At 35.6% G+C, this 27732-nt stretch overlaps 1 protein-coding gene across 4 annotated transcripts in view; it reads left to right on the top strand.

The window, feature by feature from the left end:
- The first annotated feature begins 11727 nt into the window (after positions 1 to 11727).
- NIPBL (NIPBL cohesin loading factor) overlaps positions 11728 to 27732 on the top strand; it is a 194674-nt gene continuing 178669 nt past the window's right edge. For 2 of the 4 annotated variants that reach the window (XM_046672361.1, XM_046672360.1), the window contains exon 1: positions 11729 to 12047. The gene's annotated coding sequence lies outside the window, so the exon portion shown is untranslated. Of the gene's footprint in view, positions 12048 to 27732 lie in introns of all 4 variants that reach the window. The other 2 variants (XM_046672363.1, XM_046672364.1) reach the window with 2 other exon arrangements.

The following is a 27732-nucleotide window of genomic DNA, read 5'->3' as shown; positions in this document are numbered from 1 at the left end:
CAAATTCTTGCAATATATGTGTCTTCTAACTCTATTAATGTGTATTATATTTTCTTTCCTGAAACCATGAAAATCAAATTTGAGAGCTACTTTCAGTAATATAAAGCTGGAGTGGAAATTGAGATGTGCTTTGTGTATATATAATCCTTGTTTTGTTTTTTATTTACTAGCTTTATTGAGATAGAATCACATACCATACAACTCATCCATTTACAGCATACAATTAAATGATTTTAGTATATTCACAGGTATGTTCAACCATTACCACAGTCAATTTTAGAACATTTTCATCACTGCAAAAGAGAAACCCTGTACCCTTTAGCTATCATCCCTCCCATCCATTCATCTCCCACACCCCCAGCTTTAAGAAACTGCTAATTTATCTTATGTCTCTATGGATTTCCTTATTCTGGACTTTCATATGAATGGAATCACATATGAATGGAATGTCTTAGTAGAATGATTTCAGGATTCATTCATGTTGCATCATGTATCTGTACCTTGTTCCTTTTTATGACCAAATAATATACCATTGTGTGGACATAACACATTTTGTTTACATATTTGTCAGTTGGTGGACATTTAGATTGTTTCCATCTTTTGATGATTCCGAATAATGTTACTATAAACATTTGTGTACGAATTTCTGTGTGGACATGTTTTCATTTCTCTTGGGTTTATATCTAGTAGTAGAATTGCTGGGTCATATGGTAACTAGATATTTCATCATTTGAGGAACTGTCAGTCTATTTCCCAAAGTGACTGCACTATTTTACATTCCTACTAGCAGTGTATGAGGGTTCTAATAGGTCCACATCTTTGCCAGTACTTGTTGTTATCTGCCTTTTTTATTCTGGCCATCCCAGTGGGTATGAAGTGGTATCTCATTGTGGTTTTGATTTGCATTTTCCTGGTGATTAATGATGTTAAGCATCTTTTCATGTGCTTAGCAGCCATTTGTACTTGTTCTTTGGAGAAATATCTATTCAGATCTTTGCTATTTTAAAATTATTTGTTATTTTATTATTGAGTTATAAGTTATTTATACATTCTAGATACAGATTCTTTAACAGATATATGATTTGCAAATATTTTTTCCCATCCTATGGGGTTTTTTTTTCATTTTCTTTCTTGATTGTGTCTTTTGAAGAACAAGAGTTTTTAATTTTGAAATCCAAGTTACCTTCGTTTTTTGGTTGCTCACACTTTTGGTGTCATATCTAAGAATCCATTGCCAAATCCAAGGTCATAAAGATTTCCCCTTATGTTTTCTTCTAGGAGTTTTATAGCTTTTGCTCTTACATTTAGGCTATTGATCCATTTTGAGTTAATTTTTATGTATGATATGAAGTAAGGGTCCAACTTCATTCTTTTCATGTGCCTATCAATCAGTTGTCCTAGTACTATTTGTTGAACAGCCCTTGGTTCTTAAGCAAAGTCTGGTAATGACATTCTCATTGATTTTTCAAAATTGATTGAAGTCTAGTAATTGGCCCATAATTGTGCACTTTTAATCTTTTTTTTGTGTGTGAGGAAGATTTGCCCTGAGCTAACATCCATTGCCAATCTTCCTCTTTTTGTATATGAGCCACTGCCACAGCATGGCCACTAACTGACAAGTAGTATAGGTCCATGCCTGGGAACTGAACCCAGGCTGCCAAAGTGGCGTGTACCAAACTTAATCACTAGTCCACCAGGGCTGGACCTGTGCACTTATCTATGAATAAAGCTGATTAAACTATTTGGACATTCTAAATACTTTTGAATAGTTAATAGACTATAATTCCACCATTGTTATGAATTAAAATATATGTGGCCCACAGACATATGGATTTCTGATTGCTGTGGTTCACTACTGAAAAATACGGATTACTCTGGAATATGTTATGTTTTGCATAATCTTCACTTCCACCCTGTTATGCTAGTTTCTGTCTTACTACTAGGTAACAGGAAGAATAAAGACTGTGATATTACCCTTGACTTAAAAGAATCAAAATGTGTGGGGACAGTGGAAATCAATGGTGACTGGATAGATAGTACGAGAGGGTTAGTAGAGAAACAGGGGTTAAGAAGGAATGATTTAAGCAAAGCAGCAAGAATAGTCAGATAGAAGTGTGGATTAGATTAGAGTGGCACCTTGGGGCTAGTACAGACAGAAACTACTTGGAAAGTTTGGAAGCTGTAACTAAACTTTCTAGATCTGGGTTATGTAATGTTCAGAAGAATTTGCTGCTTAAAAGTAAAATGTCATTAACTTTTTTTATTATTCTCTTAGGAAGTCAACCTCTTTTTTCTCCTGTTCTCCCTTTTTCAAGTAAAATGTAAGAGAAAGAGACAGTAATTGAATAACTTTCAAGATTAGATAATATAAGATTTTACACATTACTGATTTTAGAGCTAAACATCTGTTATATTTAACTAAAGTCTTGTAAATAAAAAGTGTTCTTTTCAAATATTTTAGGGAGAAAGTGGTGGATTATTAAACCATAGCGAACTTTGGTAGCTTACTTTTTCCTTAGTGATCCTCATAATTGTTTGTTTCTTTCTCATTTTATAAATTCTCCCCAGGTTCAACTCTGTGGCTTCAACTATCACCTATATGAAGCTGAAGCTCACGTCTTTATCTCTAGCTCTGTCTCCTGAGTATCCACACATATTTTCAACTGCCTGATGCATATTTCTAACTGAGAGTCTAATAGGTAACTGAAATTTAATTTATCCCAAACCAAATTTATTCTTACTCCTCTCTGCTCTCAGCGTACACTCTCTCCTGTATGTCTCTCTCATTTAATGACACCAGAGTCCATCTAGAGAACTGAACCTGAATTGTTAGTAATACGCATGCTTGTTGAGTGAAGGATCTATAGTTTACAATAATAAAAATGTTGTGCATTCATAAGTAATGAACAACTTATTCCCCAACTTTGGATACACAAATTAAAAATTTCTTTAAGAAGCACATTATCTTCTGATAGCCTTAGAATACAACATTTCTAAAACTATAGAGAATTAGAGACTTGTTTATTCAGAGGTCATACTTAACTCTTATGATATTGAATATAATAGTTACATTGTAGTCAGAATCATATCAAATCAGTTTTCTGGTGAGTATTTCTTGAAGAACCAGATTTCACAATTATGATGTTTTTACAGCAATATTGTAGGTAGAATTAAAGCCCAAAAGACTTAATGTCAGCACAAGATTAAACGTTGTCATTATCAATTCTAAGCTCCTAGCACAAAATAGACCTTCAAAAAGTTTTACAGAAAGCCTACAAAATGTACAAGTTCTTCAAATTAAAAGCACTTTTGCAAATATGAAGTATTAATCAAGTATGACTATAGCTTTTCTAAATTCACCATGTTAGCTGTTTCCCCTTACATCAAGCAAAAGTTACATAGTTCGTGGGGCTATGATCATGAGGAATCATCTGAATATACTGGAGAAAGCTAACGAATGTTAATGGTAGAATTAGGAAGACGGCAATACTGAGAAAGCTACATCAGAGAGGCGCTTTAGAAGAGGTACAGAACTCAACAGTCTGAGACAGAAGGAAGCTGATAAATTAGAAAAATGACTATTACAACAATTTGGGGTTTGGTTCTATTTTTTTCAAAGAGAAAACAAAATATTTCAAATGTCTAAAGAGCAATATTAAAAATGGTATTCGTGTGTGCATACAAATTCCTGACTAAAATTTTGTATTTAATTTTTTTAGGGAGAGCAAAATTCTTTACTCAAACCTCCTGATTTTGTTCACTGGAAATCACTTTCTTGGTGCTTTTCCTAATCGGTCACCACTCTCTTCTCTGGAATAAGACAAGGTATGAGCTATTTTCTTTGCTTCCTTTGTTTGGTTTTGAGCTTATTGTTACAGTCAGAGACTTACATTATTAAATAAAAACTAGATAAAACAGTAAAACTTATACTACACAATTTTAGACTCTGAAATGTTGACTTTGGTGACAAAGTTAATACTTTTCACTGGACTTTGATATGAGTTAACCCATTATTATGCTTATCAATAAGGAAATGGTTCATGGCAAAGCTCTTGCCACTTTATTAATGGAATTTTTAAAAGAACAATATAGTATTTTTCTATGAGTGGAAACATTAACAAAATTAAAAATATAAGTAAAAAGTTCCAGTTGTTTATACAATTCTAATAGCCCATATTCATCATAACTTGTGTGTAAAAGAGGCACATAATTAGAAGTAGTAATAACTGGTTGAATTGCTTTTTTTTGGCATTAAAATGTCTCTGACTGATATCATTGCTGTGATTAACTGATTTGACACCAGATGCCAATATATATAATAATGTCAGTATATTATAATGTCACATTATAAAAGAACTGACCTACAGAGGTTTATAATCTACCTTCTAGTACCCAATATTAATGATTTGCTTCTAAGTACCATCTCCTTGGATCCAGTGGGTTGCATATTGAATTTCTGTGATTGTTTACATAAGATTAATGAAATTAAATCTTTCAACAAGATTTAATAATTTTGTCTAGTTCATACTGAAGTTATGTTCCATGTCTTATGCAGATAGTAAGTGTTCAAGAAATATACTTTTGGAATGAATACACACATAAGTAAACGTACCTATTGCTAAAACTTGCCTGAATCCATTGCCTTCTATGCTTTGGACAGCATGTTTCCACAAACCTTGCAATGAGTAAGTGGCTAGCATAATTTACTTTATTTAACTAAAATTGTTTGGGCCTTTACACTTTTATTTTGATGCAGTTAGCTAACACTCAGCTGTTAACAATTTTACTTCAAATAATCATTCTATCAGGCATTTTGAGGTTCTTAGAAGATATCACATAAGCTGACAGTACAATTATCACTTAGCTGTCATATTCCTCCAAACATGTCACAAAACAGGTACTACTTTTTGTTATGTTTATAAAGGATAATAGAAACAATTCTATTTTCTGTTTTTAAGGTGAAAAATCACCTCATTATATTATTTCATTATCATTTTTTATTAAAATTTATCCCTTGTTTCTTAGATTATCAAAGTCATATAAATTTAATGTGTGGTCAATCTACTTATTTGCCCCAACTTTATAATTTTAAAATGTGCTTATTTAGAGCCTAATTCAGCTTTAAATAAAAATGGAAATATTAAGAAATGGTTCACTGTTACATCTGGGTAGTAATTCATCATGGCCTTAAGGTACTGTTTCTGTGGTATTCCATCTTAGGTTATAATACTGAGACATTTCCATTTGTATATTTCTACTTGAATTTACTCTGCTTAATGGCTGATAAGCATATCATTGCTTTGTTCTGATCCACGTAAGTTTTACCACCTGTAGTAGAAGGAAAATCACTATCTTACTATTTGCATAGTTTACTTATTCAACTTTTAACATCCGGTTTTTAAAGAATTCTCTTTTATGCCACATATTCTTCCCTGGGCTGTCCTTAATTTAAGCATAACATCTTTTCTTCCAGTTTGCTTCCTGCAAGGTAATTTTGACAGTTAAAATTGTCACCCTATCCACATCTGATACATTGGTAGCCTTTCTATTCTTTTACTTGGCTTTTTGGTAGACTAAACTCAAAAGGAGAACAGCTGCTACAACAGTCAAACTCAAAACAGGAAGTCATGTGGTCTTCCTTTGTACTCCTGCTTTTCAGGCCTCACTTGGCTCCCTCTGCTGGTTAGTAGTATAATTCCTGTCTTAGTTCAATAGGGTATATTTTGCATTGGTGAATAAGCTCTGGTTCAATAATTGTTAGAGATTCTTACGTTAGTCCTCTAGAAAATTTTGTGTTTAGCTAAGGTTTTAACCAAGCTAAATATCTTAAATATCTATAACTGAAAGGGAGTTGGTATCATGTTTGAAAAAAACCTTTTATTAATGCTCTTAAATAGACTCGTCTACATTACAATACTGAAATCTATACAGAAATAAGGTGAACAGGTAAGTAATGAAAGGTTTAAATTTTATTGAAATGTATAAATTTAATTAAAACATTTCAGTATATCATAACCATTATCTTATTTTGTTTGAAATTTTAAATACCACTTACAGTATATTACCTCCCTTTCAAATTCTATCACAATTCTCTCCTTTTTATTCTGTACACAATTTTAAGTACATTTACTTAAATATGTGGAATGAGTTGGTTGGCAAGTGAAAATGGACTATTTATTTTATTATTTACTTTGGCTAGAGAGAAAAACCTTATTGAAAGTTTGTTATTTTTCAGGAGAGAGGAGTTTCTATCATTTTCAGGTAATATCTTGCTCTTATGATAATTACTCTGTGAAGGTAGTAGTTTGCTTTGCACTCCTATAACTAGTTAATAAATACCTGTTTTAAGATTGATGGAAAGATGAGAAGAAAAAGAAACAAACATACCTTTTGCCTTATATTTATTATTTTGCTGTATTGGGCATTGGAGATTAGAAAATATGCTACAACAAATCAATAAGAAAACAGCCATAGATCTAAATACACCAAATTTAGCTCTACTAGAGAAATAATTCCTTCTCACAACTTCAACAATATTTGACATTTCTACATAGTTTATTACCTACCCTTTACCTTAAGATCACCTTTCTGAAGCCAGTATCAAATCTCTAAAATATCCTAGTCCCTCCTCTAAAATTCCTCACTCCTTCATAGGCAATCAGAACTTTCTAGCATTCTTTTTCATTTTTTAAGGAGGGAATTAAGGGAAACCTGAACTGTAGATTAAAAAAACAAACCACTCTTTTTGGCCTATAACTCGTAGTAAGGAAAGTATCTTACAAGGCAACCCAGCACATGCACACACATAAATGGAATGAATGTTTATGTAAAAATAACAGACTTTACCATGTGTGATCTACTCTTAGATTTTTCTATTCTTTTCTATATTTATCTATCTAATAAAAACTGCTAGTAACAACCAGTAAATTTATTTCATGACCCATAATGGTACATGACCCAGTTTTAAAATACTGGTCTAGAGGAGATGTTTTGAAATGAGCATCATAAGCACTCTCTTCATACCTATTTTAGGTGTTAGGTTTTTAATGGATTTTGTATTTGGTAGACAAAATCATTTTTAATCGATGTTCCAGATTAGTTTTAGTATTAAAATACATGTATAGCTTAATTCTCTGGTTCACATTCAGTGTATGTGTAGGTTCCATTAAGATTTGGCTTTCATGAAGATTTAATGACTCTAATAATTTTACAGTGAAATTATATTTCAGAAATGCATTTTTTGAGGGCCCTACTCTATGCAACACACATTGAAACTTGTAGTCTAATACATAACTGGTCCCTTTGATTTAGGAACATAAGGCATAGAAACACAAAATGTTACAAAATATATAAGAAAGTCATAGGATTATAAATGGATGGCATGGATAATAAAATCTATGAATTTAGAGAAAAATCCTTAATTAGAGGTGAGAAGGATTAATGAAAGGACAAAGCTCGTTCCTGAAGGTTGAGAGGAAGAAAGAAAATCATCCAGGGGAAAAACCATTCATTTCTATCATCTTAACAAAAATGGATAAAATATGTTTAATAGTCTTCATAGACATTATCACAAACTTGATTAAGGTATCACAAACTTGATTAAGGTATTTATTTTGAAAACTTGAAATAGGAACATGTTTACAGAATGTTAAGTCATTTGATATTTTTGTAGCTCACCCTCAAATCAACAGCTATAATTAACTCTTCATCAAAGTTTCTTAAGATAAAAATCATCCTAAAGGTAACTTAATTATCCTAAATATGAAATAATTTTGGTAGAGTTTGAAATAATCTACAAAACACACATATACTACATGTCCTTTACTTCTTTTTTCTCTCTTAAAAATTTGTTCCTATAGAAGTTAATTTTATCAGTAACAAAGGATAAGAACTGGTAGGCATAAAATTGTGAGAAAATGATGTTCTAAAATTTTTGATTTCTATCATTTTACGGCAAATTGTATTTATCTTGAAGATAATTGTTTTCAATAAAAATAACAATTCATAATTTATCAATTGTACCAATTCCTACTGATGACATTCAATTGATAATACTTAAAATCCATTTTAAAATATTAAATTTTCTGCAGTTTATTGATCAAGAATATATATGGGAATATCCAGGAATATTCTTGACAAATAAAATGAGTGCAACTCAATAATACTTAAAGCAAGGGGGCAATATTAGGTCAGATTAAAAGTTTATTGGACGACCCTACAAACTAAGAACTGACAAATCAAGGATATAATAATGAAATATAAGGCCACCATAAATCAATTGATTTTGGACATAAAGATTTCAGAACGTAAAAGCAAAATAACTGGATGGTGTTAAGGAAAATAGTTATTAAGCAAAAAAAAAAAAAACAAGAAACAAGACAACGAAACCAAGAAAACACTAAGATTAGGTTAATAGATTCTACACAAGATCTCAACTTGGATACTTAAATTTAGGCAAGTAAAACACTAATTGACTTAATACAGAAATATTCTGATATTTACTGAAACAATTTAATTCTATGATCTGGAAAAAACTGATATAAACTACATACATATTAAAACCCTTAAAGGCAGAGAACGTGTCCATTTTCATTCACTAATGTATAGGAGGTGCCTATTACAAAGTTAATTAGCACCTAGGTAAGTCCTTAATAAGTAAATGAGGGAAGAAACTGAAAAAATATCTAAAATTTTTAATTAGAATAATGCCAAGACTTTTGTTACCTGGACATACAAAATTATTAGTCTACCAGTAACATTTAAGAAAGTTTAGAAGAAGATAACTGGGCTTCCTTAAGCAAATTGAAGTATTAGTATTTTGAAACTGAGTGAAAAACATATTCTGAGCCATCTGTATATTACTGAAAGCTGTTCTTAAGATTAAGGGTAAACTTAGAATTAACAAACTGTTGGATTTACTAAACAGTGTCTAATTAATTGTATTAATGGTTGCAAAATACCTATCAAGACTCTTTTCTTGTCCAAAAATTCCATACATGAAATACGATTACTTGTAATATCATAGCCAAAGGCTTATTGCATAGTTTCTAGTTTACTGGTACCCCTTCTTATTTTAATTTAAAAGGCCTATTTTTCCAGCCAGTAGGAACTAAAAATTCTCAATTTGTTTCATAGTTTTCAAAAATCATTATCAATTAATTTATTGGTATACCTAGTGCTATCATAAGGTAAGTAAATGTAACTGAACGGCAAACTAAAAGGTGAATTACAATATCCACACTAAAGCTGACCTCAGCTTTCACTGAACCTTTACTTCAGAAGGAAACTGTAAAAATAAATCTCACTAGCATTTGCTTTGCTTGACAGCATAATTGAGTAGTAACCAAAGTAGCCATATGTGGTCCTTTATATAAAGCTTCAGAAATACGCACCTTTTGAATCACTGTGCCTGGCACACATTTTGTGCCCAATAAATACTAGCTGAATGAAGTTTTCCAGTAGTGCTGGATTTGGGCTAAGCCAACCAAACTCTCACAGACTTTAATTTGGTGAAAATAGCATGTATTTTGCAAGAAAGGCAGGCAGGATGAAAGACGAAGTGTGTGATCCAGGAAGACAGCAAAGCTAATTGGCCCAGTACAAATATGATCATGTAATCTGATCGACTGTCCTCTAGCAAGCCCATTTACAGAAACCTAAAAACAAATAATTATCACTAGTTTGTGGGCTTCTGGTGTTGTGGAGGACTTCCAAACGTCTAGAGTACTGCCTTTTCTAGAACTCTGTAATAAACTTGCATTTCCCTAGGTTTTTCCAGTTTTCTCAATCTTTCAAAAGGTCTCTGTAGCACAGAAGCCTGTATATGTATATATTAAGGGAGAGAGTTAGGAAATTGGTGTGTGTGGGGGGAGTCAAGGCCTTTATAATTACCATTCATTCATTAATCAAATATTAAGACATCCACTGTGTCTCAGGCATTATTTCCTCCTCAAAACACCAGCGGAGAAACACAGAACCTCTTGCCCTCCTGGAGCTTACATTCTACCGGGGGAAAACAGATAATAAGATAAACGTGTAAGATATGCAGAATGCCTGAAGGATACATAAGAAAAAGGGGGACAGGGAACTTGCAGTTTAAAGAGTGGCCACGGAAGCCCCGAGGTGACATCTGAGCAAAATCCTGCAGGCGAGGGGGGCAAGCCTTATGGATACTTGGGGAAAGAGCCTGGCAGAGGTCCTGCTGGCAAGGATGCCAGGGCAGCTTCCCCTCACCGCATGGCGCGCACCGTCTGTAGGCCGCGGTCAAGGCTTTGGCTTTTACTCTCAGCTAGGTGCAAAGCCACTGCAGCAGAGTAAAGGAGTAACAAGGTCTGATTGAGTCCCTCGAGTGATTTTTGAGGCAAAAGGAATAACCTGTAAACAAGTCTTCCCATTTACTTTTAGCGTATTGGTACATTTACAAATACATAAATAATGTATAATTTAAATAAACTCACGAAAATAAAACACAAATTTCGTCCCGTTTGAGTAAAATTCGCTTACCTACTGCACTTCTTACATGAAGACTAGCCCCCTTTTAATTTACACAAGTAAACGTAACAGAACTGTGGAACGATAAAGCTATTTCACGTGTTACAGTAAGAGACTACAAAAGCATGGTACTGCACACACGATCGCACTTGTACTCCAGCCTTGGCCAGTACCTCACTGGTTCAAATGGAGAGGAAAACGATGTTTGAGACCGGCCGGCCCCAGGCCCACCCGTCGCCCCCAGTCCGCGGGTGGCCGGCGTCCGGGTCCGGCCGGCCGCTCTCCCCGCGCCGGGCTCCACCCACACCTCGAGCGGGGCGCGGACCCGAGCGCTCCGGGCCCGCCGCGGCCAGCTCCTCTCTCGAACAGCGTCGCCTACAGGCCTTTATCCCGACAGTTAGGCAAGAACCAAAACCACCGCCAACAAAAAGCAGACCAGAAAAGACCGCATATTTCCAGAAATAAATGCATCACAAACACGATTCCAATTCAGTCCAGCTGGGGCTCCTCTTCACCGCCAAGGGCTGCGTTCTTACTCCGCAGAAATAATGCAGAGACGGGCGTAAAGTCTGGCCTCTCAAAAGGAGAGAAGGCGTACGATACATCCATCCACCCGGCCGCAGGGACACCGTTTAAAAAATGCACCGTCGCCGTCGAATCGCGGGCGTCCTCTACGTGGCCGCCCCGAGCGCGGCTCCCTAAAGCTAATGACGACCAGCTGGGGCAGCGAGCGCGGCCTGCGAGCCGGTCCGGGCCGGAGCGCCCCCCACGCACACGACCGCCACCGAACTTGGGCCCCGCCTCGGTCGGCCTCCAGGAAAATAAAGACCGGGGAGAGGCGGCCAGCCCGCGCTGCAGCGAGCACCCCGCTCCGCAGGATCGACAATAAAAGGCAACATCCACAGCCGCCCTGAGGAGGAGAAGGGCGCAGAGGAGAGCCGCCGCCGCAGCCACCTCTCCGTCGGCCACGGCCCGGCCCCGGGAGCGGCGCAGGGCGGCGCGGTGAGGCGCGGCGCGGCAGAGGACGCGAGCCGAAGTGGCGGCGGCGGCGGCGGTGGCGGAAGTGGAGTGGGGAAGAGGGGGTGGTTGTTAGTGTTTGGCGCCGGCGGAGGGAGTCATTCCTGCAGCTGCACTTCCGGTCGGCATTTTGTTCTGAGAGGGAGAGACGGAACGAGAGAGAGACACACACAGGGCTCCTTCCCCCCCCGCCCTCCCCCCCCTCCCTCCGTCGGTACCGACTCACCCGACACCACCAAGCCGCAGGGAGGGACGCCCCAGCCGACAGGAGGATTGGTTCCCGGGCCGGCGGCGATGCCCCCCCGGTAGCTCGGGCCCCTGGTCGGGTGTTTGTGAGTGTTTCTATGTGGGAGAAGGAGGAGGAGGAGGAAGAAGAAGCAGCGATTTGTCTTCTCGGCTGGTCTCCCCCCGGCTCTACATGTTCCCCGCACTGAGGAGACGGAAGAGGAGCCGTAGCCACCCCCCCTCCCGGCCCGGATTATAGTCTCTCGCCACAGCGGCCTCGGCCTCCCCTTGGATTCAGACGCCGATTCGCCCAGGTAAATTCCTGCTCTTTATTTCGGCGGCGGCGGCGGCGGCGGCGGCGCCAGGTCCTCAGCGTCTCTCCTCCTCGCTCCCCTCCCCGCCGTTTCCTTAGCGGCCCCAGGTCTCCTCCACGGGCGAGTCTAGAGTTCGCTCCTCTCTGGTGGCAGCCGCCCTGGGTGGCGGTGGTTTTGTACCCTCTCCCGGCCGGCTCCGGTGGCGGGGACTGGGCTCCTGCCGGGCGGTCGGGGAGGCGTAGGCCCGGCGGAGAGTGCAGGCCGCGGGCCAGCGGAATCTACTTGAGCTCGGGGATTAGGAGAGCTCCGGGCTGAGCGGAGCTACTGCTGGTCGGTGACAGGCCTCGCCCGGGAGAAGAGCCGGAGCTAGTGAGGAGGCGGAAACAATACAACTAACAGCAAATGTGCCCTGATCGTCCCCATATTTACAACTTTCCTGGTCCGGGAGTGGGGAACGTCCCAGTGAAACAAACAACCCCCCTTCTTCCCCCTGTGACCCCATGAAGGGAGGAAGTAGTTTCAGTTAGTGAGACAAATGTAAATACTCAGACACGGATCCAGTGGTAATTCTTTCCCTGTGTAAAACTTGTTTGGACGTTGGAAAGTTAATAAAGACTCATTTTCTTTTTGTGAAGAATTAAATCGTCCACATCCGTATTTAATATAGGAAACCATAGTGTGGTAGACACTGCATATCCTCCCCAAAGAGCATTTATGTTGTTGTTTGACAGTGTATTGCACATGGACTTTTTATTCTAAGACAAGTATAAACTACTTGACAGGCTTACCCTGCCACTTTATATTTGTATGCGTTATATAAGGACAATTTTAACCGACTATACATGAAACACTCAGGTACTTCCTGATTCAAACGTGTAGAAGCATAAAAGGAATTTTAAATGTTTTGAGAATTGGGCTGCGATACAGGTAAAACGAATTTTCTTTAAAGGGACAGAAATTAAGTTATGCTTAAAATCCCTTGGAGGTTAAAAAAAAAATGTAGAAGGTGCCATCCTTTCGTGTCAAGGCAGATCTTCTTGAGGTCCCAGGATTGTCATTGGCTGTTTGTGCCCATGATGTTTGACTGTGTAATGAGAGAGGTGTCATTTTAATAGGTCAAATGTATCTGTAAATGCTGAAGAAAAATATCAGTTCTGTCTTAACAAATTCTAGTTCACGAGGAAGTTGTGTTTAGAGCTTGTTTATGGAGGCGTTGGTAATGTAGGTTGGTATAAGGGAAAAAAACCAATTTAAAAGTCCTCAGCCATACAAATTGCATAGAAAAATAAATGTACCTGGGTTAGACTATTTTGATACTTTGTCTGATACTCACTGAAGGAAAACTTTCATTGGTTAAAATGAAGCAACACTGATCAACAAAGTGCCTTGTTTTACTGGTGAATGTTAACATTGGTTCGAGTTTTTTGTCTCATTAAATTATTATTGTCATTGTAGAATAAGTAACTTCTCTGAAGGTTATTTTTGAGTTTAGCACTCTGCTTAAAATAAATTGTCCCAGGTTTCCTGCAAACGTATGGATAAATGTTAAAAAGAGTGAAGTTAATATAGCTGTCACGTACCAGGCATGTTTTTAATGCTATAAATCCGTGTAGTAGTCAGTAGCGTGTCCGTGATTTGTATTGGTCAGGGAGCAGTTTGAATTTTAAAAAGCCTGAAGCTCCTGCTGAGCCCCAATCCCGGCCTCCCTCCCTCCCACTAATCTCCCATTCCTGTCTTTGTGCTGCCTGCTCCTGTTAGACACTGTTTGCTACAGGGCCTCAGGCCTACACTGGGTGGGGGGTGTGCGAATGGGGGCCTGCCCGGGTCGGGGGGGATACAGAAGGGAGGCACACTTCACATCTTAAGCGGAGGATTTTGGGTTGGGGGGCGGAGTAAGGGCTTCAATATAAATGTTTAAAAGGCCCTTATATGAACCTGTGATGAACTTTTACTTCAATAAAATACTGAGACGTATGTCAAGGGATGAACATAATTCTACTAAAAGTAGTGGAAAGAGGAGTTCTGCTTGCTTAGTTTTCATCAAGGGAAGCAACTTATTTTTAGAGTTTTATACTTAAAGGGAGCTTTCTTATTTCTTACACAGATGTTTGAATCAATGCATTGGATATCTGTTTATGTGATTGATTTTTTTTTCTTGTGAGTTTGGAATTAAAGTGAATTAGTTATCAGATCTTGCTTTCCCAATTCTATTTAGTAGTCTGTAAGTAATATAGGTTGTGTGATAGCTTGCATTAAGATAGCATAAACATTTCTTCAAAGTAGATGGAAAATATTTTTTCTTTGGTTCAAACCAATTAAATAGGTTCTTTTTAAAGGAGAAAATATTGTAACAGTCGAATAAAACCTAAACTTGAACTTAAATTTTTGATAACTTGGAAGGAACAGTTTGTATTTCCCTAGAGATTGTGACTAGTCTGCTCTACCTCCCTTGTATTGGTTGAGATAGTGGTTAATCTTGTATTTCCATTATTATTATTTAATTCAGTGAAAGGAGACAACCATAAGTGTTCCAGTAATGTTATATTACTCGTTATATTATTTGGAGAAATATTTCCTAATACACCTAAAGGAAATTTCAACAGTATGGTTTACTGTTTCTTTTGAGTCTGCAGAGTTACCAATAACTTATAATAATTACTTAAAACAGTTTTAAAGCAAATAATGAAAGTCTAGTAAATCAAAGTTGAATATTAAATACTTAATTATTTTAGTGTTTTGTGAAGAGTATATGGGATGCTTCCTGCTGAAAGCCATTCAACAATTCGTTTACTAAAATTATTTGAAAGCATTTTGAACCTGTGCTATGGATCATTATAATACTGTCCGCCTTTAAGAAGAAAAAAGTTGTATCTGAAGAAAGAAAGACTGTCTATTTGAGATTCTCTTTGAGGATGAAAGTGAAAGTTTTCAGTATGGCAGTAAACCTAATTTTGGTTTTCTGCATAGTGATCATGATTAAATTTCAAAAATGTTATGAGCAAAGCTATATGAATTTAAACATAAAATTTACTTTATTTGGAGCTGGACTACCCAGCTCAAACATATATAAGGCTCCATAATTTCATATTTAATTTTTTGGTACCAAGCCATCATCAGACTGCTATAGAAACATTTAAACCCATCTATGTTATATTTTGACATACTTTATTGTGTATTTATATACTCTCTCAAAATAAACTGTAAAAGTTAATACAAGAGTAAATAAAAACTGAAGAGTTTCAGTTTTGTATAATTTTAACTTTCCCCACCCCATTGCTTAAAATGCATAATTTGTAAGTAATTCTGAAATTTTAAAATAATATTTCAGTTTTATGTATAAGTGACTGGGAAGACTGAGGTAAATAAAAATTCCTTTTAGAGAAATGTAACTTCTGTTTATCCCATTTATTTGCCATAAAACAAATAGGAAATTACTGACTAGGAACTTGATAGAAGCCTGGTAATTAACTGTTTAGTTGAAGATGTTTATTTTAGTATCCTGAGCATGCTGATTTGGCTTTGGTGGTAATTTATGGTCGTATATAGCCTTTAAAAGTCATTATATTTTTAATAGTTTTTAAGCGAAGTTTTTTTCTATTTTTAGCAGTTGTCATTTATAGTTATTCTTTGTATTTTTAAATTGGTCTTTTTTCAAGATCACCTGAGTTCATTTATAAATAGTTTCATTTCCCTGTGAGAGAAGTCACCAGCATTATTTTCATTTTTTAGTGAAGAACTTGACCCTCAGAAGCCATGTGATTTGTATACACTCATGTTGTGAGTCAGTGAGAGAATAGGGATTCCCTGACTCTTACTAGTTTTTTATTATATTATGTTTCTTTAAGAATTGTTTGAGCTGTGGTCATGAAGCTAGGTATTGTTCAGTGCTGACAGTGATACCGTTTGTGACTTTTTCAATTATCTGAGTCCAAGGTGCTTTTCCCTCTTCTCGAGAGAGATGATACCTGTCTCTTGGTTGTATTTTCTTGGTATGAAAATAGTACTTTTACGTTAGAAATCCTGACCTTGTGTGTGTATGTTTGGTGTTTGAATGATTGAGTTCACTTATATATGTCCTTCCTGAGGAATGTAAGTGAATGAACTATATTTATAGTAAACAATACATCATGACTCTTGAAAGTTTTATTTTTATACTATTTGTAAAAATTACTAGAGTGGAACTTTAGTGTTTCTAGTTGATTTAAAAGCAGTTTTAAACACGCTGTCTCTTTATTTAAGGCCATCATTGTTGTTTTGAAGAGTATTTTATGTGCTCAGATTTTTTTTGCCCAACTAAGTTAAATAATAAAAATGATTTTAGATATTTGTCTTGTGTATCATTTTGACTGGTGTAAATCTGCAGTCAGTTTTCATGAATTGAGTTTTGTCAGATTGCATTATGTTTTAAGGCATATTCCTTTTTATTCCCAAAGTGATGTTATTAGGAGAGATTATTTCTTGATGTAGCATTGCCAGCTGGATAACATTTTGAGGGCTTATTGTTTGCCAGGAATTGTGTTAAGTATGTCCCCCATAATATTATCTCATTTAATTCTTACAACAAGTTCATGAACTAGAAACAATTATCGTACACAATTTACAGATGAAGAAACTGAGGCTGGAAAGGTTAGAAAATTGCCCATTGTCTTATAATTTGTAAATGATCAGTCTGATTTATATTCTTTCTTAAGGATTTAGGATTCCACATTTCTAGTTTTAGTAAAATCTTAATATTATCCTCTGGTTTCTCAGTTGATTCAGTGCTTACTTACAAGTCATGTAGTCAAGGAAATTGTGTACTTTAGGCAAAGAACTAAAATAGAATTCAGACTATATATCCTAAATATAAAATATTTTTAAAATCAGCAAATCTTTACTACCTTATATTTTAAATTTGAGTTTGTTAAGCCATCTGTGAATTTTTAAAGTTTTTTATATTGAGTTGAACTTGTCAAAGCATTTATTTTTAGAAAGGGAAAATTCAGGGTTAGAGAGTGAGTTCATTCATAGATATGTGACCAATTGTAATATAGTAGATGAATCTATAAATTAGTATGATAGCTTTTTGAAATTCTAATATTTATATAGGCAAAGAATGTTGATCCTTTCAGAGTCATCAATGTGGGAAGTTGTGGGCTTAATGCCAGAGCTCTTGCCATTATGTATAACCTTATGGGGATTCCCTTAGTGAATACCTTTAGAACCTTTGAGATTGTCTTTTTCTTATCCTTAATGGCAAATTTTTATCTCCAGGGGTGAATTTGAGTTTTGGAGACAGTAAAAAGTAATTTAGAACTTAGTTTAGGAAAACTAAGATTTAATAAGATCTTTTTTGTGTCAGGTACAGTATTGAGTACTTTACATTTGTAATATGTAGTATTATCAAGTGATTTCCATGTACCAGGGGCTTTATATGGGTTTTCTCAATTATTCAACGTATAGTATGAGTTTGGTTCTGGTTATTATCCTAAGATACTTTAGAAAACTGAGGTATAGAATGATTAAGAACTAGCCCAAGGTCACACATCTAATAAGTGGAAGAAAGTGGAGAAGGGACTCCAGAGTCGATGCTTTGCCCCTCAACCTTAACCCTACACTATGTATCGTGATTTGAACCTCCCAACTACCCAGTGAGATTAGTGATAGTGTTCTCATTTTACAGACAAGGAAATTGAGGCTCATCATGTTTAAGAAACTTGTCCAGGGTGGCAAATCTAGCAGGTGTTAGAGATAGGATTCCAACCCAAATATGTCTAATTCTAAAACTTCTGTTCTTTCCATTCTACCACCCAGCTCTTTAAGACTTATAATACATTTTTTTGTTAAAAAGGGTAGACTTGGTTATAAAGTAGTGAGATGTTTTTTCTTGTGTGGCTTATAAGGAGATCCTAAAGATAATTTTAAAAAAGTAATTCTAAAAATGTTTTGTCAGTTACAGCCGATTCATTATTTGATGACAGTCTTCTTTAAAAATACCTTATTACTTTACATCAAGTATGATAAAATGTTTGTATGTACAAATATACACTTAAATAGGATACTGATTTTAAATAATATATATGCTATATCTATAAAATAGATAGCTTTTGAAAATGGAAAATCCACTTTATTTTCATAATAATATTGTGATTCTTAAGTTATTTTTTATAAACTAGCTTTAAAAAATTATTCCCAAGAACACATTAAACTTCCAGCATTTTATGTGTTTTGCCATCTTACAGTTGTATAACATATCATTTAACATGAATGTATCAAACTCAAAGTTTTCTTTTGTATATATTTGCCCTTTGGCAGAAAGAGAAACTTAACCGTATGCAAAAACGTGGAATCAGCAACATTAATCAATTTATTCATTAAAATTTTTTTTTTATACTTTTACCTCTCCTGAGAAATCCAGTAGCTGTGACATCACTTTGAAATACTGGATTCCTTTTTGTTGGAGTTAACATATTTGGGTTACTTCTACTTCTCAGTCCTTTGGTCTTGTCCTGCTGAAAGGCATGCTTATTTTTATATGGTACTGTTTTTAAAAAATAGTTGTTGATTCTAGATACCTTAAAAACTAACAGTGTTTGAGACACTGATGAATTATTAAAATTCAAATGTAGTTTACTCTAAAAATGTTGATCTTTATGATTGTATATTTATTTACTTTTATTTGCAAAACAAATATGTCCTTGAAATTAATCCTAGCAAGGAAATACATCACTGGGTTTTCTCAGCACTGCTACTTGTTAACCCTTTCAGGATTTTATTTTATTTTTATTTTGTTTTATTTTATTTTGGGGGAACATTAGCCCTGCCAATCCTCCTCTTTTTTCGGAGGAAGGCTGGCCCTGAGGTAACATCTGTGCCCATCTTCCTCTACTTTATATGTGGGACGCCTATGACAGCATGGCATACCACGCAGTGCCATGTCCGCACCCGGGATCCGAACTGGCAAACCCCGGGCCGCCGAGAAGCGAAACGTGCAAACTTAACCGCTGTGCCACCGGGCCAGCCCCTCATGATTTTAAAATGTGCTTATAGTTGTCTCTGTCTGGTAGAATTGTGGGTTGCCAGTTTCCACCTAAAGAAATTGATCATCTGAGTATAGGCTATATGTGATTTAATTTTTCCTTGGTAATAAGTTGAAATTTTACATGGGTGTAAATTGGGCCAAAGCCCCTTTTGTAAAAAATTACTCTTATTAGAAAATTGATGCACATGACATAATGTTTTTTTCCCCAGCGTTCTAGCTATGCCTCAGAAAGCTCTTAAGTTTCGAAAGTTGAAGTGTAATGGCCTAAAAGCTACTGTTACCATTCTTTCATCATAGTATTTATACTGTAATCTACCTTCAGGGTATCCTGAAAGACATACATATATGACATATGCTTTTTATTTAACTGTACTCATTTTTTAACTCTTTTCTCTTTCCCTTTTCTTATGTACCTCTTTCTTTCTCTGTCAATATCCAATCTTTTATCTCCCCGTAAGCAAATTTTTACATAGCATGGTGAATATAGGTGGTGATATTAATGTGGATGGTCCTATAATCTATTACTTTCCTTATGAGATCTAGAGCAGTTTGAAAGGCCTCAGATTCTATCCTCATAAGTTCAAAATATTGCTGGTGAAGAGGCATTGACATAAACTGTGAAAATAAGTATTTGTGTAGCATTCCTACTTTCTTCTGTAGACATGTGTTAACTTCTCAAAACAACTCAAGCACCAGAAATTTTTTTAAAGAGAAGGAGAAAGCATGGCTTTTTTTGTGAAAGTTTCCCTGGTCATTCCATTTTGTAGTATTTGTCAGTTTGTTACTTACATCTTTTGATAAAATAATTTGTTCCTGTGTCTGTCAACCATACTCAACCACCAGCTCTGTGAGAGCAAGGAGACTGTATTTTTTCATCTTTGTGTCTGTAACACCATCACAGTGCTTGTCCTTTGTTGTAGGTATTCAATACATTTTTGTTGAATTGATTAATCAGAATTGAGCTATATGATATTTCTTAAAGATGTAGTTCTAGATCTAAGATTAACGAGTGGCGAGTATGTTTTTGTGTTAATTTCAAAATATAATTTTTTTGGATATAGATATATCCTGAGGTTTCTTGCCTTTTGGGTAAGAACATTTTATTTACATGTATTCCTTACAGTTCATACATATCATACCTTGTGCATAGGAATAAGTCAAAGAAAAATTTAAAACGGAGTTCCTGTTTTAGCTGTTACTGAGGATTGTAAAGTATAGGAAGAGTTTTTTTGTTTTGGTCCATTGGGCAGTGGAATTGGGAGTGAGATACGGGGATTTATTTTAAGAGGGAAGATATCTAAATACTTTCTTGTTTTAAGCTTAAAAATGATTTATTTTAGTTTTTATTTTCTTTGCTAATTTAAGTATTATGTATAATAATGTAGATAAATTAATTGTAATGAGAAATACATTATAGCACATTAAAAATGCTTTTCAACTAAAATAGTGATATGATTGAGTTTTTTAAAAGTTAAGTAAGGCTTATTGAGGTATAATTTACACAGTAAAATTCACTGTTTTAGGTGTACAGTTTGATGAGTGTTGACAAACATATACAGTCTCACAACCACTATCATAATCAAGACAGAATATTCCCATCACCCCAAAAGTTCCCTTATGTACTTTTTGTAATCGGTTTCCTACCCCTACTCCAGACCCTGGCAACCAGACCTAATTTCTGTCCCTACAGTTTTTGTCTTTTCTAGAATGTCATATAAATGGAATCATACAGTAGGTAGACGTCTGTGTCACGTTTCTTTCACTTGTGTAAGGCTTTTGAGATTGATCCACGTTGTTGCATATATAGTAGTTTGTTGGTGACTGAATTTTGAAATTGATTTTAGTATACTGTTTAACTTTGGTACTACTCTGTCAAAAAATACTTTGAACAGCTTTAGATATTTCTCTGAGATCTTACAGCTGCTTTATTATTGGACATAATTTTACTTGCCCATTTTTACCTCTCACCTCCAAAATCTTGTAATTGACATTATTAAGTAGCATTTATTTATATTAGTTAATTCTGTTAGGTTAGATGCTCTACCAGTCAGGTAAAGTAGACTTTCCCCTCTTTTTTATCATAATTAAATAATGTGTTTTGAACATATATCACATAGAACCTAGAAGAAGAAATGAAACATGGTACAATAACTCACCAAAACTGAGTTTACATTTTGCTTTAAGTTTAATGTTTGTTGTTCATACTAAAAACAGAGCATAGTTGATAGTGAAGAACAGTCATTGCCTCTCTAGAAGAGAGGCTTAAAGTTAGGGAAACAGTGCTATTTACTGAAAGTTGGGGCAGATAAGGAGAAAAGGGCTATTTTCTGGTCATTTTGTTTGACTACGTCTTGTGTTTCTCCTTACTCCCTTTTTGGAACAGCTTTCTCCTTTGGGTTCAGGGCTATCAGTGTCTTCTTGTTCTGCCCCTATGTATTTGACCTCTCACGTGTACACACTTGCTAGTTCTTCCTCCTCTACTCACTCCTTAAGTATTGATGTTCCCAAGCCAGTTCGTCAGCCTTGGTTCTGTTCTCTCTTCCTATTGATCTCATCTGTTCACATGACTTTTTACATGCTTGCTACCTCTATGCTGCTAACTCACGAATCTGTCTGTAGAATATATTTCTCTTCTAAGACAGATCCAGCTGTCTGTTAGGCATCTCTGGGTATCCCATAAATAATATAAATTCAAAAGTATGTAAATCTGAACTCATCCCTCAATTCTTCCCTACTCTTACCCCTCTCCTAACCAAAAAGAAAGAAAACTATTCTTACAACTATGTGAAGTAGGTTATTGTTTCCACCATCAACTCAGTTGCCTAAACTAGAAACTTGGTAATAATGCTTGATCCTTCTTCTTTACTGTACCTCCAGTCCAGTTGTTCACTCAGGTCTGATATTTGTAACACCTCCCTGAATATCACTTGAATCCATCCCTCCTCTACTGTTCTGATTCTGAGAGTGAGCGTGTACGTACAACTTGTCAGATGGAATAATTTCTAGCATTTTTGGAAAGATTTAGAGGTAATTGTGAAAAATATATTTAGTGTTAGGATACTTTTTGTTCTTATGCTTGGGCTCTGGTGTTTAAAACTTGGGTGTAATCTTCACTAACATTCATGTTTGGTAGCCTAAATGCAACTGTCTTCTGTACACGTTTCCATCATATGTAAAATATGGGGCTTCTGACTTACGACCCAGTGTATCAACTAGAGTAGACTTTTAAGTCAGATACAGAAAGATAAAAGCTGAGTTCAAACTACTCTAGTACTACATTTCATGAATGTGTAAATTTATTTTAATACTGTGTGTTGGTGTGTTCACGAGCAGTCTGAGTTGAGAAGAAAATGGGACTGTGGGAGGAAAGGTAAAGGAAGGGCTTTTTAGTAGACTTTCCTATACTGTGGCAACATGTTCACTTGAATAACATTTTCACCTTTATTGCAGATAACAGTAAACTCAAGGAACAAATGCAGTAGGATATGATGCCATTCAATTGCTAGGCACCCACACGTTTTTAATAGCAAGAGACAGATATGTTGTAACTCACAGATATGTGAGTTTGGAAGTTGTTCATGGTTTTGTGTAACCTTACAGTGTTTCTTCTATAGAATAAGAAGTTATCCTCTTCACTCCTCAATTTGAACAGAAGGATCTGCTTAGAGTTATTGTTTTAAATAACTGAATGTTTCTTTGTGAAGAGCATCTTAAAATGTGATGCTATCTTGAAAGACAAAGTAAATGTTTTCTTCACTGTATCTAGAGTTTATAACTAAGGAAATAATAGGTGCTGTATTTTGCTCTACTGCTTATTACCGTGTTTTCAAGAAAGTGGGGTCAATCCAAAAGCAGTTTACAAAGGCTGATGGGAGAACCTATCTAATTATTGAGTCTCTGGTGGGTTGCACATAGTTAGCACTCAACAAACAATTTTTGAATAAGTGAATTTGAATTGTATTTCAGTTTTGGAATATAGGACTAATTGGAGTGACAGAAAATGGGTGGGGCTTGCTAAATATTGAACAAAATTGGATAGAAGAAAGAAAATATGAAGCCCAGAAAAGGTAGGACAGCATTTAAAGCAAAGAATTGGTATAATTTAGTTAATTACTTGTAAGTGGACGATTAGGTTTGCTTAGCTGGATAAGAGAAAGATCTATATACAGAAATGTTTTGAATTCTTTCTTTTTTATTCCCACTCCAGCTTTGCTTCTTATTACCTCTGGACTTCCATCTTCATTGCTCAGGGACAAATTAGTAGGCTCAGGGCTAAAATGACCTGCCTAATCCAGATATGCACGTTGGAATTGGGAATTGGGTTGTATTGGTGGGAAAGGGAGAGAGGTGTTATAGTTCTTGAATCTTTTCCAGTTCTTCATGGTCTGTAGTGTGTATCAAAGTGTCATTATGTGTCTCCAGTATTCTGATGAGAGGACCTAAAAACTAGAATTTAAAATGACTTGTGGGGCCAGCTCTGTAGCTGAGTGGTTAAGTTCGTGTGCTCCGCTTTGGGAGCCCAGGGTTTTGCCCGTTTGGATCCTGGGCGTGGACCTAGCCCCACTCCTCAGGCCATACTGAGGCAGTGTCCCACATAGCAGAACAAGAAGGACCTACAACTAGAATATACACCTCTGTATGGGGTTGGGGGGTGAGGGGCAGCTTTGGGGAGAAGGAGGAGGAAAAAAAAAACAAAAAAAGAGGAAGACTGGCAACAGATGTTAGCTCAGGGCCAATCTTTAAAAGAATAAAGTGACTTAGAATTTACAGCAAGCTTGTGACTGTCCTCGGATCAAGTTCAGTATCTGAATCTCTAATATGCTATTTAGCTGTTGAGCCATGTTACCACCCACACTAATTATCATATGGTTTTAGTGATTCTGATGTTTCCAAACTAGAAGACAGCCACCGGAATTTTAGTGTTCTTTATAAAAATTTCATAGTTCAGCAACTCTCCATTCCCTTACTTTTCTTAGAAACCAAAACTACTTATAGTTTTCTGGTATGTTAAATAAGGCTAAATTGTGGAATTTGAAACTTAAAAGTTTTTAAGCACTTCAAAGTTAAAGACTTCTCTCCCTCTTTTTTTTTGAATTACAGAAGCAATGTGGAAAAAAACTACATGCTATTTGGAAAATAGGAGAAATATCCAGTCTCTTGTATTTTATGTTTTTCCTACTCAGTTTTTAGTTAAAATATTTATATTAATTACATTTAATATAATTAATGTTAAATATGTATTCACAGTATAAATATATATAAATAGTCCTGTTTTCTCTTAAGGTTGTATCATAAAGATTTTTCTAATTTCTTATACAGTGTTCATAATTATTTAAAATGTTACACAATGTTTTGTCAGTGGATGAACCGTAATTTTCTTAGTCATTCTGCTGTTGGACATTTTATTTGCTTTCACTTTTTTCTGTATAAAAATGAGGCAGTGGAACATTTTTATATGTACAGTTTTTTTTCTCCCTTTGGGGGCTTTATTCACTTAGAGTAGAATATCCCGTAAATAGAAGTTGGGCCAAAAGGTTTAAGCATTTTTATGGCTCTTAATATGTATTTCCAAAAATAGTTTTACCCTTCCATAATCTTTATTTTCATTCATGTCTTAGTTCATTCAGTAAATGTATTTTTTTCATATAGAAGCACATTTCCTATTAAGATTATTCTTAGGTCATTTAAATGCTCCTATTCCCCACTGTTGTGGCTGAGATCTTTCGATGTATTTTTGAACTTTGTAATGATAAAAATTATGGGCTTTTCAAACTGGATATAGCATTTGGAGCTATTACGTAGCGAAATTAACATAGAATCTAATATAAATTAGTAACTAGCCAAGTGACACTTAGGCCAGTCATAAGCCTATTTCTTTGGTTGTCTCGGGTTCAGCTAAGAACGTGAAGGGGTTCTCAGGTTTTAGGATTTTTATTGACTAGTGAAAACACAAAGGAAAACAAAAAATAAGAATTTAGGTAAATGAAAGGAGAGACTAGTTCCTAGAGATGTAATTGCGGTTAAGGGATCATCAGTCTTTTATCTGCCAAAAAAAAAGTGGTAAGGAGATTCTAGATTGGAAAGTTCTAAGAAAGAAAAGTCAATTTTTAGGTAGATCCTATTACTTAGTCTTATTATTTGAGATATGAAACCTCTAGTGAGATGTGGACATGGCCGTGCTCTCGTAAGTCATTCTCTTGTTCATCAAACACTGAGTATTTCCTATGTCTAAGGAACTATAAGACATTAGAGGTGGTAAAATAAAAGATTCCAGCCTTGCCTTCAAGGATCTTACAGTTTAATATAGACAGATAAACAAAGATTATTTTACAATATCAAGATTAACAGAGAGGATACAGTAGAAGCACTGGGTGGGGGATCACCTAATTTAGACTAGAGATGTTATGTAAACTAAGTTTTGAAGGCCATTAGTTAGATTTGGGAGCCTGGGCCAATGGTGTGATTTTGGAAATTGCAGATGCTTAGATTATTGGAGCATAGGGCTGATAAAGGAGCGTGCCAAAAAGATTTGAAGCTACGGAGAGGGACAGGGTCCAGATTATGAAGGTATGTATATACCGTTAAGAATCTTGCATTTTATTTTAAAGGCATTGGGGAGCCAAGAAATTATTTAGTAATGAAGTGTATTTTGTATTTGAAAAATACTTTTTGGCAGCAATACACAGATTAGATAGTAGGCAGAAAAAAGGAGGCTAGGGAGGTCATTTAGGAATTGATGAGGTCCTCAAGTAAGACAGTGAGAATATGGAAGAGGAAACCCATAACAAATATTAAGGAATTAGCCTGGATACAGTTTGGTGTTTATATGTAGGTAGATTGGGTAATGGAGAATAAAGAGTCAAGGATGCCTTCTTTTTAATATAGACAGATAAACAAAGATTATTTTACAATATCAAGATTAACAGAGAGGATACAGTAGAATTAGCACATAGCTTTCAAAACCAGCATACGTTAAATGACTTTTGTCTGCCTATATGAATAAGAATACAGCCTACCAAACACTGTATCACTTTCACATTTTGGACGGAATGGGTATTGAAAATTTTGGTGGCTTGGTCAGATTGTTGTAGACACTAACAATCATTTGAAAATTACTTTCAAGTCTGACCTAGAAGATCTCTCCAGTCTCAAATCAGGGTTAAAAGTTCTATGATAGATCCTATATGTTTTTCTAAAAAAAATCTTACATGGCTTAAAATCAGAAGATAATAATGCTATTTCTTCTTGAGGCTTTGTTTTCCACTATATTCACTATATTACTATGAATTTAGAAGAACCAATTGGATGTTCTTGTATGACTATTTTCCATTGTACAAGACTGTTCCTAAGGCCGCCTTGGTGTATTTCTTTTTCCAGCCTTATTTGAACACTGCTTCTTTGGTTAGTTTTATGCTAAATCCATACACAGAGATCTTTCAGTGAGAACTGTGTTGCTTTGCTCATAAGGGGATAATCTTTACAAATATAAGTAAAGGTCTACTTTTAGAATAATTAAATTAAAAATGACAGCAAGTTTTCAGAAGTATCATATGCAGGAGTAATTATAAGGGAATCAAACTGATTTGTCAAAAATAATTGACCAGGTGTCATAATGAAAACTAGTACTTTTCCTGGGATCTAAGTACATTTAAGCAAACGGACTTTTTTGCTTTGTTTTTTTTGGTTAGAGAGATGGCACATCAGAATCACCTAGAGAATTTTTTCAAAGTATAACCCTTTTCTGGAGTATAAGTTTCTGCTTTTCTCTTTTAGCTATTCCCTTAGGCTTTTTAATCATTCCACAAGAATTAATTGAATAACTGTTCTGTGCTCAGCAATGAATTCTAGGCATTTGATGCTAGGACTTTTTTTCAACCTCCCTCCTGAGTTTTACGTGGCTGCCTAAAAGAGCCCTCTATTTTTTTCTATTCTGTAAAAAATCCTCTGTGAGTCATAAAGGAGCAAGGAACCATGGTGAGCAGAATTATTATTAGTGAATTAGAATTAAAAATACAGATAGAATGGAGAGATGTGTTCTGAAGAATGGAGGTGAGTTGCTGGATACTACAGAAGACATAGTAGAATTGAGGAAAAAAGAGTAGCAGATACTGTGAGTGAAATTGGCCAAAGAGCTGATGAGAAAATTGAAGTGAAAAAATTAAATACATATTAGCAGTAGTACTTAGAATGAAATGAAAAATTATGAACTGACTGATTTGTTCCTGTGGATGGCTTATGTTTAAAATGTTTACTCGGAAGTCAAATTGCATTATCTTGTATATGTTGAATATATACTACTTAAGAGTAACGTGTAAAGTGCTTAGAATTATGCTGTACACTTACAGTAAGACCTCAGCAAATATTTATTTTTGTTAGTTCACAGCTACTTTTCCAGTTGTGATTTGGTGAAAAGGATATCCTTGTTAAGTATATTTCTAAATGAAAATCTGCTAATTTATGAAATTTATAATGAATTATTAGGAAGGAAGATACTTGGTAAGAAGCAGAGAGAAAGTAATCAAATCAGCTCAAGTTCATCTTGTATTGAAATATAAGTACTCCTTCATAAGACAGCTTGGCTGTGTACCCCAGATCAAGTGAAATATCCCAAATAATAACTCTACTTACACAAGGAGCTTGGTTTAACTCATCTTTAATATCTAA

This window comes from Equus quagga, chromosome 9 (assembly GCF_021613505.1).
Source record: "Equus quagga isolate Etosha38 chromosome 9, UCLA_HA_Equagga_1.0, whole genome shotgun sequence".
NCBI classification, from domain to species: Eukaryota; Metazoa; Chordata; class Mammalia; order Perissodactyla; family Equidae; genus Equus; species Equus quagga.
The sequence above is the reverse complement of the archived record's forward strand: the minus strand, read 5'-3'. Positions and strand labels throughout refer to the sequence as shown.